At 35.4% G+C, this 17,208-nt stretch overlaps 1 protein-coding gene across 1 annotated transcript in view; it reads right to left on the bottom strand.

The window, feature by feature from the left end:
• NKAIN2 (sodium/potassium transporting ATPase interacting 2) overlaps nucleotides 1-17,208 on the bottom strand; it is a 502,753-nt gene that overhangs the window by 402,963 nt on the left and 82,582 nt on the right. The gene's annotated exons all lie outside the window — the stretch shown is intronic.

Here is a 17,208-nt window from a genome sequence, read left to right as displayed (position 1 = left end):
AGAGAGATAACACAATTAATTTTGAATCAGCTGAGTAAGATTTAAATAGAACTTGAACTTTTGAACACTCAGATCTTAAGATTAGTGGGAAACATTAGATATTGCTTCTTTCTAGGGACCAGAGTGAGATGCACATTTATCTCGATATTTTTCTCACTGTTATAAACTCATTATAACTCAAACTTGCTGAAGGATAATTGTTAAGTTTTTAGACAAAAGAAATACTAGCCCACATTCTTTTTTAAGGAGTAATAATTATGACTTCTAAATATCTAAAAAACTGGATGCTCCAAAGAAGTATCAAATATAACCCATCAATAGGACTCATGTCTTCCTTTAGCAAAACCAAACCATGTATAACACAACTTTTCTCCAAATTATTTGGGATCATCCTCAAACTGTCCTTTTATTTCTGTCCCTCTAATCAGCTTTCTCTTTTCATTTCCCTCTTTGCCTTATATTTTAATCTCTCACAATCTTCCATTACAGTGACCATCTAGCTGTTATCCTTAATTTTATTGTTTCCTATGTATTGTGCCTTCTTCACTGAGGATGACTGATCAGTCAACTAAAATTGTTTAAGCACCTAGAAAGAAATAGTCTAGACAGATATTGAGGACACAGAGAGCAATGATAAATTCTCCCTGAAATCAAGTCCAATGGTGATGGTAGACTAAAAAAAGATGATTATTGTATAAAATAATTTAAAAAATAGTCTGAGCACAAGAAAGGAAGATGGAAAAAGTGTAAACTTATTCTGAGAAAAACTAGTCCTGCAAAGCTTAGCAGAAGAGGTGGAACACCTTCCGTAAGAGGTTAGTCAAGCCAACTTCTTAACTTTCCCAAATAAAACGTGGGAGAGGGCTCAGTTGGAAGAACTGGAGTGAAAGGGTGCTATAAACAAAGAAAATAGTTGATGTGAATTGTAAAAAGTGGGACAAGAGGAGATCATGTCATTTCTCTGATAAATAAACACCAATGACCCCTATTCTTTATATAATAAGTTCCAAAATCTTTATATTATAATTCAGGGGCCTCCCTGATCTTGTACATGTTATATTTTTCAGACACCTTTCATGTAATCTCTCAAGTCACTGTGGATTCCAAGCATATTGGATTACTTGCTGTTCCATGTACATGGAAAGCTATTTGCCACCTGTGTGCCTTTTTAAATGTTATTCCTTTATCCTTTAATAATTTTTTTATCCCCTAGGTACTCCTCTTACCACCTATCAATATTTTATTTTTCTTCAAAGGTCAATGTAAATATCACCTCCTGAATGATATCTAATTGGAATTGGCTTAGTCCTACTTAGTGCTCTAGTAAGTTTTGCGTGCCCTAATTTCATTTCAAATGTCTTATATCTATTTGCATAAGCCCCTTGAGAAAAGTGACCATTTAAAAATCTATGTTTCTGTCTCTAAATTGTTAACTTAGTACCTTGGACAAAATAGGTACTAGGAAATATTTTATAAATCAGTGAATGAATGGATCCCTTCTCCTCTCCCAGATCTGGTTTTTATGAATATACTATGATCACTCATGTAGTGTGAAGACTGAGAGCCCTACATAATGAGTTGATGTAATAAATAATAATGACTCAGCTGTTTTCAGGCAAGGGGTTCACCTAACGGCAGGATAGGTGTAATGCTCAGTGAGACTAAAGTAAGGGCAAAACTAAATGGTCAAAGACAAATGACAGAGCTTGAGAGGCTGTTAGACTCGAGGGCTGGAGACTAGAAATAAGGTAAGGAAGCTGAGCTGTCTGCAGCAAAGATGTCAGATTTAGCACAGAGATCCAATGAGACATCTAAGTTTACTCAGTATTGGGAAGTGTGAATTCATCTCTCAAAAAAAATTTTTTTTTAACTAAAATCTAAACTTATTCAACTACTTTGAAGATCTGGATTTTAGCTTTAGAAAACTGGTAAGCCCTGGCCAGTTTGGCTCAGCGGTTAGAGCGTCGGCCTGTGGTCCAGAGAGACCCGGGTTCAGTTCCTGCTAAGGGCATGTACCTCAGTTGCAGTTTGTCCCCGGCCCTGGTTGGGTCGTGTGGGTGGCAGCCACTCGATGTGTCCCTTTCACGTCGATGTTTCTCTCTCTCTCTCTCTCTCTCTCTCCCACTCTATCTGAACAAAAAATGGAAAAATGTCCTCGGGTGAGGATTAAAAAAAAAAAAAAAAGAAAACTGGTAAAATGCTAGGTAATATTTTAAGGGTAATAAGGTAAGAAAAATTAAAAAGTGTCTCGTTTCCTGTGACTTGGTTTAAGTGACTAAGGAAAAAAAAAAAGACTGAACAAAGTGTTTTATCATGGCTTTTGTTCATGGTGACATGCTTTCCACACCTTACTAATAGTGGACATCTAAAAAAGCACCATCCCTAAATTTTCATCTACTTAGGATATTAAAAAATATGCATTCTACATAAACTTATGTAAAACATTTTTCTACTAATTGAACTTATTGCAGTCTAGACTTGTTTTTCTAGTGCAACATATTCTTCCCCAGAATAAGTTTTCTTTCTTGACACATTAATGCCAAAACTGACATACGGCATTTTGTAAAATAAATCTTTCTTTGTTTGGTTTCATTAAATGGTTATTTATTATGTCTGATTTACCATGCTACAAAATTATAAAGCATTTTCTAGATCATATTTTACGAGTTGCTCTTTTATAGTATTAATTAGTAATCATTTTGTTCTTATTTTTAAAATATCACACTATTTAAAAAAGTATTGATTTTTAGAGAGAGAGTGGAAGAGAGAGAAATATCAATTTGTTGTTCCACTTATTTTTTGCATTCATTGGTTGCTTGCTGTATGTGCTTTGATAGGGGATCGACCCTGCAACCTTGGATAGCTGAGCTATCCAGCCAGGGCATTTGTTCTCCTTTTTAAAAATCCTCTATCTCTCAGAGTAATCCAGAAGGGTATTTTCATTTTATTGACTTTATTACAAACCAGTTAGCTCACATACACACTTTTCCATTAAGGATTTGTAAGAGAATTGTCACCTTTAGTGGCGTGGCAACTTTAACAAACAGAGAAACCCACACATTGCTGCACAGGGTAATCCTTCATTTGCATCATTATCCTTTATATAATTCTACTGTATCTCATTTAACCTCTTAGATTGTCTTTCTTCATTCTCCTCTTTTTCTTTTTTTTTTCGTACTCTTTTTTGTTCTTGCTTTTCTCACTGTAGCAACTGGCATTTATCTAAATCAAATCTCCTTTAACTGAATTGTGCATAATTGCCTAAATACTGAAGATTTTGCACTCCCTTGTAATTTGGCCAATGAATGATTTTTGTCAACAAATCCTATGGTTCACACTGTTCAAGAAATTACTCATCATAACTATTTAAGAGTATAAAAATGCGTACCAACTTCCCAGTGGCTACAGCTCGTTGATGTTTTATAATTGACAACTGCTCAGTTTGAATGTAATTGAAAATGATGTACTGCCCAAGAGAGATGCCCTAACAAGATAACAAAGTCTCAAGCTTGCCAGATAGCACCTAAATTATAGTTTCTGCTATAATTTTTCTTTAGCCTCATCTTTTCTTGTAAAAAAAATATCTTATATTTTATGTTTCAGGTAAAAACTATGAGATTATCTGTAATGATAGACAAAGCCCATTGTATGATGGAATTCACTCTCTAAGGGTTGATTTCTGCAGGTCTAAGTGGACCATTTGAGAGGTGGATTAAGCCGAGTCTCCAGCTAAATGGTTAACATTATCAACTAAAAAAGGTAAATGAATCATTATCGGTTCCATATTGTATTTGTGGCTGTCATGATGAAATCAAATTAGCTGTGTAAGATAAAAATTAGATAAGGCTGTCAATCATGATAGGTCGAGATATCGGCCAGATGCAGAGCCACAGGGCTACTGCATGTTATGGTTCCATAATAACTAGAGACGCAGCACCTAGACTAAACGCCTGGTAAACATCTCACTGGAAACTAGCGAGTCACACCTTCACCAGGCTTCCACTGCCATTCTACTTCTTCCTCTTACAGTAAAACTTCCTGAAATGAAAGTCTGTATTTTTTACGTTATCAAGTACAGGCAACATAAACAAAGCACATGAATTTAACATCTGTATTTTAGGTTTTCATATACACATATACAATTTCGGGGGAAATCTTCAATCTTTATGGCATTGTATCACCAAAATAATTTCTTCTAGCAAATATTTGGAAAAAAGGAGGCTATCATTTAAGACAAATGGATTTTCCTGTTTTTCTCATTATTCACATTGATTCTAAAATCAATTTTGGGAAAACACATATATAAATATATATAGAGAGAACATACATAAATATAGATGATGATCGGAATCATATTAGTGAATTTCTCTTTAAAACTACTACAATTTAGAAAATGATTATTTGATCATATTACCATAGTTATTAGAAGATAAAGAGGGCAGTACAAGTCGAACCCTGGCCACATGATTCCATAAGTGCTAAATCAGAAACGAGTTGGGCCAGGGAACCAGTTCCCATTTATCAAGCACCAGCAGGATGCAAGTGACTCGAACAGATGCTGCACAAAAATGTTACAGGATATAACTGAGTCAACTATTTCCTAAAATGATTTATCTTTATCATTGATATGCAATCCATGCAATATATAGAAGTGTGTTCAGGTATGATTTTTTAACTAGGGAGCAACACTGGTATCAGGTCACCAATATCACCGATACATTTCTAATATAAAAAATGTAATCAGCCTGGCTGGTGTGGCTCACTGGTGGAGTGCTGACTCATGCACCACGAGGATGCCAGTTCAATTCCCGTCAGGGCACATGCCCAGGTTGTGGGCCCAATCCCCAGTGGAGGGTATGCAGGAAGCAGCCAATTGATGTTCTCTCTCATTGATGTTTCTCTCTCTCTCAAATCAATAAAGAACAAAAATATATGTAATCAGTTCTAATAAACAGTGATAAAAGCATTCCCAAGAAGCATTGGATTAGCAAATAATGTCTTAAAACAACTTCTTTAAGCAAAAGTTTAAAATTATTAACAATCAGGTGTTTTTAATATTAACAATGAAGGTGTTTTAAATAGATATAAATGTATACTCATAAAAATATCCCTGGTCTAAATGACTGGAATATGTTCATCTTTTGCTGCAGGTTAATGAACTTTAGCTCAATTTTCTCAATTGCAATAGCAGTATCATTTAATCTGCTCAGGCATTCTCATCAGCTTCTCATCCATTGTTATGATTTTAAAAAGAGCAAAAGTGGCCCAAATAAAGCAGCTCATTTCCTAATTCTTGATCATTTTATGATTTAAATCCTACTTATAAATCATAAATCATGAATCCTGTTACATGTACTTCATTCTATAAAAACTTGTCCCTTAAGAGAAATACCTATAAAAATACAGTATAACAGCCCAGCTGGTGTGGCTCAGTGGACTGGGTGATCTCCCATGGACTGAGAGATCCTGGTTCGATTCTCAGAGCACATTCCTGGGTTTTTGGGCTGGATCCCCAGTAGGGGGTGTGCAGGAGGCAACAAATTAATGCTCTCACATTGATGTTTCTATCTCTCTCTTCTTCTCTCTCTAAAACAAGCAATAAAAAATAAACTATTACAACTTCTAGTTTGATGAGGAATGATCTGATTAGGTAATCAACCGGAATCTTCTCATCATAGATAGTGTTGCAGATCACAGAGGAAGGCTGATTTCTACCTTCTCATTTTTACCAATGCTGCTATCATATGCTCAAGCTTCCTTGTGCTTTTATATTTACTTAGACATTGCATAGATTGCACAATTTGTAGTTCATTTTAAAATCATTTTTATGCCCTGGCCAGTTTGCTCAGTGGTTAGAGCATCAGCCTGCGGTCCACAGAGACCCCAGTTCAGTTGCTAAAGGCATGTACCTCGGCTGCAGTTTTTCCCTGGCTCTGGCTGGGTCGTGCGGGTGGTGGCCACTCGATGTGTCCATTTCACATCGATGTTTCTCTCTCTCTCTCCCTCCTGCTCTATCTGAATAAAAAATGGAAAAATGTCCTCAGGTGAGGATTAAAAAAAAAAATCACTTTTATGTTTTCTCCCAATTACAGAAATATCATAGAAAACATTTAAAATTTACGATACTTAAATATAACCATCAGTATTATTTTAGTGTATATAGTTTCATTCTTTTTTCTATAAATATGTTTCAATTGAATACAAATTTTGATCATATTTTGTTACCTAATTTTTTTCACTTGATTAACAAGTCTCCTTGAGTATTCTGCAACACATAGTTAATTCAACAATGCACCATGAGTTATTCAACCAATTCTCTATTACTTAACATTTATGTGATTTTTTAATTCTATTTTGATCACTTCTTAGATATTTGGATTATGTTTAAAACTGTTTAGTTTAATTTGACATATTAAATCATACCTTAATATAGTTTGCTTAACTAGACTATTTCTAAGACAGACTATAAATGTTAGTATATCCAAGGGGTATGATTTTAATGAACATATAAACATGGCTGTTAAATTTTATGCAACTCCAAATAAAAACAGTATCCCCAAAGGTACTCTTTCCTCTTGAAGCAAAACATGAAAAATAATTCCCTTTGAAAAAACAATGATACTCATTCAGCATGAACACATCTGCATATGACTAATTTCTTTCTTTTTAATCATGTGAAATGTTTTATATCAAGATACTTAGAGTCTTACATCCCTAAGGCTAGGGAGATTCCATTGAAAAGAGAATTTTAGCTAATATGGACAAATCCATGAAGCAAAGTTCAACTCAGTGGCCACATGAAAGCATGAATACGTTTTCCCTACAGTAGTCTAATTTAGGTGCTTGAGTACTTTATAGATTGCAATTCATTTGGAAATGCTAATGTATTTATAAATGTTTGGTAATAAATGAAACTACACTTTTCCCCCATCTTAAAAGCACCCTTTTCCCCCATCAATTTACTAAACAGCTTGCCGTGTACTATCTCAAAAGCAGGGCTCAGGTCTACTAGCTTCAGGATTACATTTGGTACACGGGATAAAAATGAAAGCAAAACAAAAAACAACTGTTTTAGTTAGAAATGCTTTTGTTTGCAAGTACATAATATTGAACTACAGGTAATTGAAATACAAGGTTTTAAAAGTCTTTTCTCATGCACAAAGTCTGGAAGTGGGCTACTGTTGGCTCAATGACTCCATGTGGCCGTGGTTCTCTATCAATACCTACGGGATTTTCTTTCAAATCCTCACACGGTTACCACACCTGCAGGCAAAAATGTGCTGAGCACAAAAAGTTCTTTACTTCTGCAACATTTTATTCTTTCAGGAAAAAAAAAATACCCCAGAGGCACTCAGCAGACTTTCTCATTAGGTAAAACTGAGTCTCATGTTTATATTCCTGAACCCAATTACTGGCAAAAAGGATTAGGATTATGCTGGGTGTTGTAATGCATCCCCTGGACCTGAGAGAGGATCAGACCTCCTTCAGGGCTTTGCTGACCATTCAAATATCTGAACAATATTGGGATTCTCTTAGCAGAGAACGTGTGTGTGCTGGGGGAGGGAGGGCAGTGGCTGTCTGCCACTGCAACCTGTACACAACTGAACATTTAGTTTTCTTTAATATGCAAATGTGAATACACACCAGAATTTCTTGAGTCTCTTTTGTTTCCAGAGAAATAGCAAACCCTTTGCTTCAATAAGACTATAGTATTCAAATAAATAGAAAAGTAATTTAGTATTAAACACAAAGTAAGATGTTTCAGATGCTCCATGGAGAAGAGTATGAGCCAGTGTCTTACACTCTGTAAGATTCAATTTAAGGAGCATACAAAGAAGAAAAATATACATGGTGTTAGCCCTCTCATTGCTGTAAAGAAATGTGAAAGGTATAGAAAGGTACATCTCAATAAGAAGAAAAAATTATAAATATATAAAGAATATTAAAATAAGGAAAAACAGGGACTTTTGAATGCTCAAAAGTAGAAAGTTAACAATGACATTTTCAAAATTTATATAAATATGTTTCACTATGATATGGTAGATATGTGGTGATTAAGAATTTTGATTGAGTAAGCATAGTCTATTTTTTTTTTTTTCTGTTTGGAATTATAACAATAACTGGTCTCTTTTCCAGAAAGGTTTTAATCTCTTCTTAGCGTTTCTATAACTCTAGTTTTCATCTTAGATGTAAAGCAATTCTAATGGCAAACCATCTTCTAAAATACATAAATTATCCTGATTGGGAGATATGGTAAACCTATCAATATGACTTTTAAAAATGTCTACTTGTAAGGTTTAAGAACATGCAAATACAAGATGCCAGTCAAAATACTTTTGTTGTTGTTGTTGTTCTTGTTTTAGACTAACAGATTAGGTAAACTTCATTCATCTTGGGTCCTTTGTATGACATTAGATTATAAGTGTGGGTTGAGTATAAAGTTCTCCCAAAGATTTAAGACTGCTGCAACAATATAATCTCCTAACTTGCTTTTGGATAAGAAGATTTCCATCAAAAATTTTACTGGGTGAATTATTTTCTCCCTACATAAGAGACAGTACAGACATTTACCAATATTTCATGTGATATGTGTCTTCTGAATGCCTGTTTTCTTGGTTGTATATTGTCAATAATAAAAGCTTAGTTATATCTTATCTGGTGAATACTGCTTGCTATACTGGTACTTTTGGCTCACATGTTTTGATGTGCTAAGAAGCCCAGAGAAATGAAACCTCTTAAAGAGATAACCATATAGTCATAACTAAATGTTATTAATCCAATTGTAGAGAGACAAACTTAAAATTATGAGACTTTAAATTAATGAAATCTCTGTGTTTACATGCATGCTACATAAAACAGAAACACTGAATATGTAAAGCTTACCCTCAAAACAGCTAAAATAAATCATCATGGAATACAGAAATTATTTTGTTTTTAAATCAGTCAGTTTAAAAGGAAAAAATCTCTAACAAGCACCTGGTCCAATGCAGAGTATAATTCAGTTTTAAATTATGCATCTTTTGGCCATGGAAAAGATATTCTAAAAATAGTAATATTGTCCAATTAAAATGCTCTTTTGATTTCACTTATAGTTTTTAAGGACAAAAATGTAAAGTTACATACTTTCCTTATTAATTAAGGCCTTTGGTTTTAAATGGAAGCTTGGATTCATAAATGTAATACTAATCAACCAGTGTTTTAAATAATCACTTTAGCAGTTTCCTTAAATTCATTTAATTTCATTTATGGTTGGCAGAATGACTGCCTCCTAAATGTGTCCCACCCTAATCCTTAGAACCTGTGAATATAGTGAGCAATCAATCACTTTGTGATTGTATTATGACACAGACATAAAACAGGGTGATTATCCAGGTGGGTCTAATCTAATCACACCAGTCTTTTTTTTTTTTTTTTTTTTTTTATCCTCACTCGAGGACATTTTCACATTTATCTTCAGACACAGCGGGAGGGAGAGAGTGAGGAAGAGAGAAAGAGAAACATCAGTGTGAGAGAGACACATCGAGTGGCTGCCACTCACACGACCCCAACCAGGACCAGGGACAAATTGCAACCAAGGTACATGCCCTTAGTGGGAACCGAACCCAGGACTCTCTGGTCCGTGGGCTGATGCTCTAACCGCTGACCCAAACCAGCCAGGGCATCACAGCACTCTTAAAGCGAATAACTTTTCTGGCTGGTGGCTGAAGGGGAAAGTCAGAGATTTAAGAAGCACTTTGAGGCTGCAAACCATCCCAGGCCAAGGGACAGCAAGGGAAAGAGAATCTCAGTTCTATAGTCAAATGGAACTGAGTTCTGCCAACAACCTGAAAGAGGTGGACGTTAATGGTCCTCCTTTTCCCCAACACCATTGCCTAGGGCCCTGGACAAGAGCCCAGGACAGTCACTATCTTGATTTTTGTCTCATTAGACCCTAAGCACTGTACTCAGCCACCTGGACTTCTGACATTCAGATCTATGAGAGAATAAACGGGTGTCACTTTAAGTCTCTAAGGCTGTGCTAATTTGTTATGCAACAATATGGAACTAATACATTAATATGGAGGCTTTCAATTTTTTATAAAAGATTTTTAACTGTCAAGTAATTTTTCTGAAGAGTCAAGTGTTATAAATACACTGTATATTGAGTAGACTGGATTTAATAGAATCTTCCAGGCTGACTTTTGGTATATGTATTTTCTTTCGAATTCTAAAACATTTTGATATATTACCTTAATTTATCTCAACAGATTTCTAGAAATATATTCTTCATATCATTTATGTAAATTAATTATTTAATAGAAAGATACATCTAGAAGTTAGGAGACCTGGGTTTAAATCCTGACTCCTTAATGAATTAATCCCTATAACCTGGAAAATACTGGTATTTCTATCCACTTTTGAAATTAACATTCTTGGATGAACGCAAGGTGATTTGCTTGTTGTTTTTCTGGAGAAATATAACTTTTCTCACATTATAAGCCTTAGCTGCAGTGCCTATGGGCTAGTCCAACAATGGGAATAGCAATAAACAGAATATTTCACACCTTGTGTCAGTCACTTAGATGTCAATCATTTTTATTGGAAATAATGATTGCAGAGTGATATCAGCCAAAAGTATTAGCACTGGCAATCACTTTTTGTAATATTATACAAGAACTCTTTCATAAAGAATGTGTTCATTATTTCTTAAGGAATCTATCTTGTGAAAATCCATCAGGCCTTCTAATGGCCATCATGTAGTCACATTATTTGCAAGACTGATACTATTTGATCAAATGTGGTGTTTTCAGTAGACAGGGCCTTGGAGAATATGTTAAAATTATGCCTAAAAATGGATAAATTTTAATGTACATTTAGTATTAAAATGACCTTTGAATGAGAGCTTAATATGTATTAACTCTTCCAAAAGATGAAAGAAAGTCAAGTAATGATCTGCAAGCACCGATAATAGTTTTGTTTCATCACACATATTAGTTTCTTCCAATTTTTGTGCTTTTTTAAAATCACTTTATGGCTAAAAATGACTAATTCTTCGCTTAAACATAGGATTCAAGGATTAAAAATCTTAAAAATTATCTTCCTCTTAAAAGTGTTTTCTTTTCCTTAAGAGTAATATTGCATTTAGCCCAAATCAGCATAAGAAATCAATTTTATATTTGGCTTGTATATTGTATCTTCAAGTAATTATTATATCTTCATCAAATTACTATGCAAGTCTGTGAATATTTAGTCCAGGTGTTTAGAGTACTAATGAGGCCATGGTCTTGAATTGGATGCCTATGTAGGCTCCTTAGGATTTTTTCTGGTCATCGACTATAGAACATAAGTCTTAGCAGAGACATGCTTTGCAAATACAAAGTTACAATGTATTATCAGGTAAGTGAATGTGAGGAATGGCTAAAACCCATCCCATCAACTTACAAAATCATGTATCCTATTTATTGTTGGTGCATTGAAGTGTTATATTCATGGAGAAATGACATTTTTTGGTAACAGATCCTACATGTAAATTGAAAAAGATTAATTTATCTTAGTACAAACTTATTTCTGTATACTATTTCAGGGAGACAAACATTTATTTGGAATAAGTAGAATTCAAATAAAGCATTCTGGAAGTCAGGCTGTAGTGGATGCTGTGGGCACTGCCAAGGTGCCCCTTCAGGACTGAGGCACTGATCATTATCCAGCAGCCAGAAGTGTTGCCTGTTGATAGCTCACAGCCAAGTCCCTCGTTGGAATTACCCTCAGTAGGTGAGCTGCCTTGCTTATGGTTATGCTCACCTTCAGGAGCAACTCTCATCTCATGACTGGTTGATAGTGAAGTACAAAGCTCCCACACCCTTTTCTCAATTCAGGACATTTATGAACACCCATCCCAGCTTCAGAACTCTACAGGGGATCAGCAGAGGCTGCTGTATTCCAGTTCAAGCTCTGACCAGTCTTACAGATCTCAACTTCACTGCATTACAGATGTGGTCCCTGAGAACCTCTCCTCTAAATGACCTGCATGTGCATCACAGAGTTTACGACCAGAGGAATCTAAAAATCATTAAAAATAGTCGAGTGGTCCTGGAAAGCAGATGTTAAAGGAGGACTTGAGTCCCAGATCACTTCCTGATGGCTGCTATCGAGGGCCTCATGGTTGGAATAGATGTTGTAATTAAAGCTCTTGGCATGCAGTAGCCTTGAAACTACTAACAGTTTTACTGATGGTGAACTAGGATGGCTTATTTAGCCCTAGCCAATTGACTAATCTGCCAGCAACAAAGTAAAACTGGGACCCCAGTAAGGAACCACTCCTTGAGAAGACCAATGTCCAATCTGCGACAGAGGATTACATTGAACTTTTACCCCAGAAGTGGGGGCACTGCCAAGGTGCCCCTTCAGGACTGAGGCACTGATCATTATCCAGCAGCCAGAAGTGTTGCCTGTTGATAGCTCACAGCCAAGTCCCTCATTGGAATTACCCTCAGTCAATGTGAGCTGCATTGCAGATTCATCTGAGCAGACACTGAAACATTCTACATATAGATTATCTTTTCTGTTTACAGGCTTTGGAAGAACCATTCACTGAGGGCTTAAAGTACGTTCAGTTCACCAACATAAAATCCCATAAAACACTGCATTCGTACAAGGGACCCACTTTATAGTTAAGGAAGGAGAGTCAACAATGCCTAGGGAATCTATCAGTCCCAAGGCACCTGGAAGATGTCAGTCTGACAGACTCATCTGGCTTTCAAATGTGCAGATAAGGTGCTAACTTGGAGATGATATCATGCAAGGCTAAGTGTCTTCCTCCCAGATGCAGTAAATGTCCTATATGATACTGTCCTAGGTCTCCAATTGGTAGAATACATGGGTCTGGAAGTGGAGCAGTGATGGAAGGAGTAACTCTGCTCACCATCATTCCTAGGGATGTATTTGAGAAATTACAAATTAGGCTCTGTATATCTAGAAGTCCTGGGTTCCAGAAGGAAATGCGTCTACTAGAGGATAAAGCAAGAGTTCCACTGAGTTTTAGCTATGATGCCACCCAGTCACTTTAGACGTTTTGATGCAAGACACTGACAGTGAGGAAAAGGAGTCATGCTCCTGGCTGAGGTAGTGAGCCCTGACTGTCAGTGGGGCCAGGGAAGAATATGTTTGACATCCAGGTGAAAAGTGGGGCATCTCATGCTAATTCCCTACCCAATTTTGATGGCAATGCATTAGAGGAATAGCCTCATTTTAAAGCAATGTGAACAGTGACTTAGACCCCTCAAGTTTACAGGTCTAGATTACCCCCATAGATAAGCCAGCTAGACAGATAACTAAGAGTCCAGAGAATATAGACAGAATGAATAGTAGAGGACAAAGTGTCTCGATTGTTGTTCCAAGACCAACTGCAACAGTGGGGCTGTGGTTTGTTCCATTAATTCTGTAAATTCACCTTGGAAAAGAAACCAAATACTAACCTGTAGGGGCTGTTTCCAGATGGGATGACAGCATTATCTGAAGTAAGTGGATTGTGAAATGCAAAGAGTACCTTGTGGTACACCACTCAGAATTCTCCCTTAATATTAACACTTATTCTTCCACTGTGGCTTGTTAATGTCTCACAATTGACCCCTGGTCAAAGGAAGTAGCTTCACTCAAGGTCATCCCCCACCTCTGTAGACAGCCTACACCCAATGATAGGTCCATGGAGGAATACAAAGGCCCGCTCATCATACCCCAGTTTTGGACATACATGAAAATTGTCATGACTTCAGAGAGCACCATAACACCAAAGGGTGTCTGTGCTGCAATAACATCCTTGTTTATCTTCTTCAGAGCACACTCTAAGAAACTTGATGTGTGTAAATCTCTGTCTCAGTTTGGTGTCCCAGGGAAGCTATGTGTGAAAATCATTACAGAATACAGCAAAGGGAGAGCCCCCTGAATTTATTCAGCAAAAAGAAAAAGAAAGAGAGAGAGAGATACAGATTCCATAAATCACTTCGATGAAATTGCCACAAATATAAACAAAATATTAATAACACCATAAGAAATAAGCACCACAGGGCTCAATTACATGTGAAAATGTATAAACAAGGATCAATACCTGAAACATTCTATTATTTTATAAATACATTAGATATTTTTTAAATCACACAGGTTATGACTACTTTAAAGAGTATATAGTCCAAATATCCAACAATATGTGGACAATGTCTGTTCCATAATCTCAATAAAGCTGGCTCCCAGAGTGTATGTAACACACAGAGACTGTTCCTCCATAATATAGTATTGCATTCACTTCTGGCTTCTTCAGCTGGGTCTTCCTTTTCATTCAAATTGTTTTTCCCTATTCCTGTTCTCCCCATGCTCACTTACAAAATTCTACGCTTTCCCCACACTGTAAGGGAAGTGACGCTATAGTATGTTTTACAATGTAACTATTATTTTAAATATTTAGATGTACTAGTCTTTTTATTTTTGAAGAGAATGAGATAGAAAAACAGATTCATTAGAGAAATCACTATATATCTATATTTTTATTTTAAACATATTCTTTCTCAGTGTAGACTAGCCCCACATAATAGAATTATTTGTGAACATGCCCATATTCATATTCTAATTATTATTCCTGTGCCCTTTAATTTATTTGTACCACTTTATACTTCTATGAATATAGTATGGAATGGTTTTATTGACATTTAAAAATAATAATAGTCATTTATTACCAATTCAATATGTACTAAATATTGCTAACATAATGTTACATGATTGCCTCATTGTATCCTCAAACAATCCTATCAAGTTGATATTATTCCCAATATAAAATCGGATGAATAGACACAAGACTAGAATGCTTGCTATCATCTGTTCTATTCAACATTACCCTAGATAACCGAGGCAACAAAGGAGAATGTAAGAAATAAAAAATTGGAAAGGAAGAAATTAACCTTTCATTTTCATAGATGATATGATTATTTCCCAGAGAACTGGTAGACAAATCACCAGAATTAATTAAGAGTTTGACAATGAAGGATGATCAATATATAAAATCAATTGTATTCTTATCTTATACACAAGGAAAAACAGCAATAAAATATCATTTTTTAAAGCTATTGGTTTGGGGGCTGTGGCTTACACATGAGATGTAGCCATGTAAACTTTAATTCTCTCCACATTTTCTTAGAAATTAAGCACACAACCAAGATAGGAAAAGATAATACAAAAGTATCTTCAGTAATACTTGTTGATAAAGAATCACCATATAAATCCTATAATATGGGTAGATGTGGCCAAATCACTAACAGAGCTCAGAAATGGAAGTGACAGGAAATGAAAAGACATTTCTGATGAGTCCCCTGAACCACACAACTTCTTTATTCATTAATAAATCACCTGTGAAAGGCAAGGAACTCCCAGTTAACAGAATTCCGGGCTTTAGGTTCTTAGAAAGGACAATAACATGCACCAGTGATGTGTGTTCAAAATCTGAATGGCTCAGGTCACTAAGTGGGAGGAGGGGAGCCAACAGAGAACATGGACACTGTTGAGAACATGTACGCCCTCTGGATAGGATTACTTGATTCGGGGGGGGGGGGGGGAATCTATGGGACACATTCACACTAAAATATATTTTTGTTGTTTATTGAAAAATCAAATTATGCCAGACCTCTAAATTTTATCTAGCAACTCCAGAGGATCTCAGAAATATCTGCAAGCATAGAGCCTCACCCTGAAGGAACACTATTGGAAGTCAATCAAAAATGAACAGAGCACTTTCACTGTGGGTAAGGGGAAGGTACATACTAGAGGGATTGGGTCCAGAGACAACAGATCCCAGAAAGTGCTGTAACTGCAAAACATACCTTCGAAACATGACAGCACTGTCTGGAAACACAAGACTCGAGGAGGTTAGCTTACTGAAGTAGGCTTAGAGCCCAGAGACAGACATGGCTACTCAGAAAGGCCACAGAGTGAGTCATTCATGGTAATACCAGGGCAGGCACCCCTTGGAGTGGTGATGTGGTAAAAGCTTTTTTGATTTATTCCTGCTTCCTCCAAAAAAATCTTTTTCTAAATGTTCTGAGAATTCTATTTTATTCAAACCAGGGAAAAAAGAGATAAAAATAAAGTCACCACAAAAAAAAAAATGTGGCCACGAAAGACGAAAACTAAACTTTAGTATTTCAAAATGAGCTAAAAGAAATAAGAAAGCAGAACACTGAAAGAACAAAAACTTAGAAATAGAAAAGCTCAGAATTTAGATGACTAGACAATGCCAAGACATGAGAAACAACTGACAGTGCTCAAGAAAGATTTAGAAGAAAAATAAGTCGGAAACTATGATTAAATTAAAATGTGCATTTCCAAAAAAGAGTAAACTGTAGGTAATAAATGGTATATAAAAAAGTATAAAGGATAATACAGAAATGAGGAAAAACATAAAATAGATGTAATAAAATATGATATATATGTATACATTTTATACACACAGAGAGAACAGGAATCACCAGGGAACAAAATAAAAATGAAAAACAATTTAAACCCTAATTTAGTAAACACTTCTTGAATTAAAAGGGAACTCAATTCTACATTTAAAAAAATAAAATCAACTTAAAATATAAAGAAAACATATACCAGTAAAAGTATTGATTTTTTTAAAATTGAGATTTATTTATGTATGTATGAGATATAATTTATGTATGCTAAAATGCATAAAATTTGAGTCTGCAATTGGAATAGTTTTTATTGTATAAACCCATGTAAGCAGCATCCTAATAAAAATATAGAACATTTAACATCCCAACAATCACCACAAACCTAAGGTGACTACTGTTGGATTTTATCAATATATCATAGTTCTTCTTTTTCTAGAGCTTAATGTAAGTGGAATCATAAAGTGTACAGTGTCTGACTTCTTTCACTTCATGTAGTGTTTCTGAGGTTAATGTTATTGCATGTGTCAGTACCTTGTTCTCTTTTATTGCATTACATTTTATGAATACCCAGTGAATTTACCCATTCATCTACTGATGGATATTTGTTTTTCTTTTCCCCTTGACTTTTAGCTATTATAAATAAAGCTGCTATTAACGTTAATGTATAAGTGTTTCTGTGTGTGAACCTATATTTTCAATATCTCTTAGGTGGATTGCCAGATCATTAAAAAATTGGCTAGAAAAGAAAATAATCGCATAATTATATGAATGTAGATAATCATCTGAGAAAATT

The sequence above is a fragment of the Molossus molossus genome, unplaced genomic scaffold (assembly GCF_014108415.1).
Source record: "Molossus molossus isolate mMolMol1 unplaced genomic scaffold, mMolMol1.p scaffold_m16_p_8, whole genome shotgun sequence".
Taxonomy (NCBI): domain Eukaryota; kingdom Metazoa; phylum Chordata; class Mammalia; order Chiroptera; family Molossidae; genus Molossus; species Molossus molossus.
The sequence above is the reverse complement of the archived record's forward strand: the minus strand, read 5'-3'. Positions and strand labels throughout refer to the sequence as shown.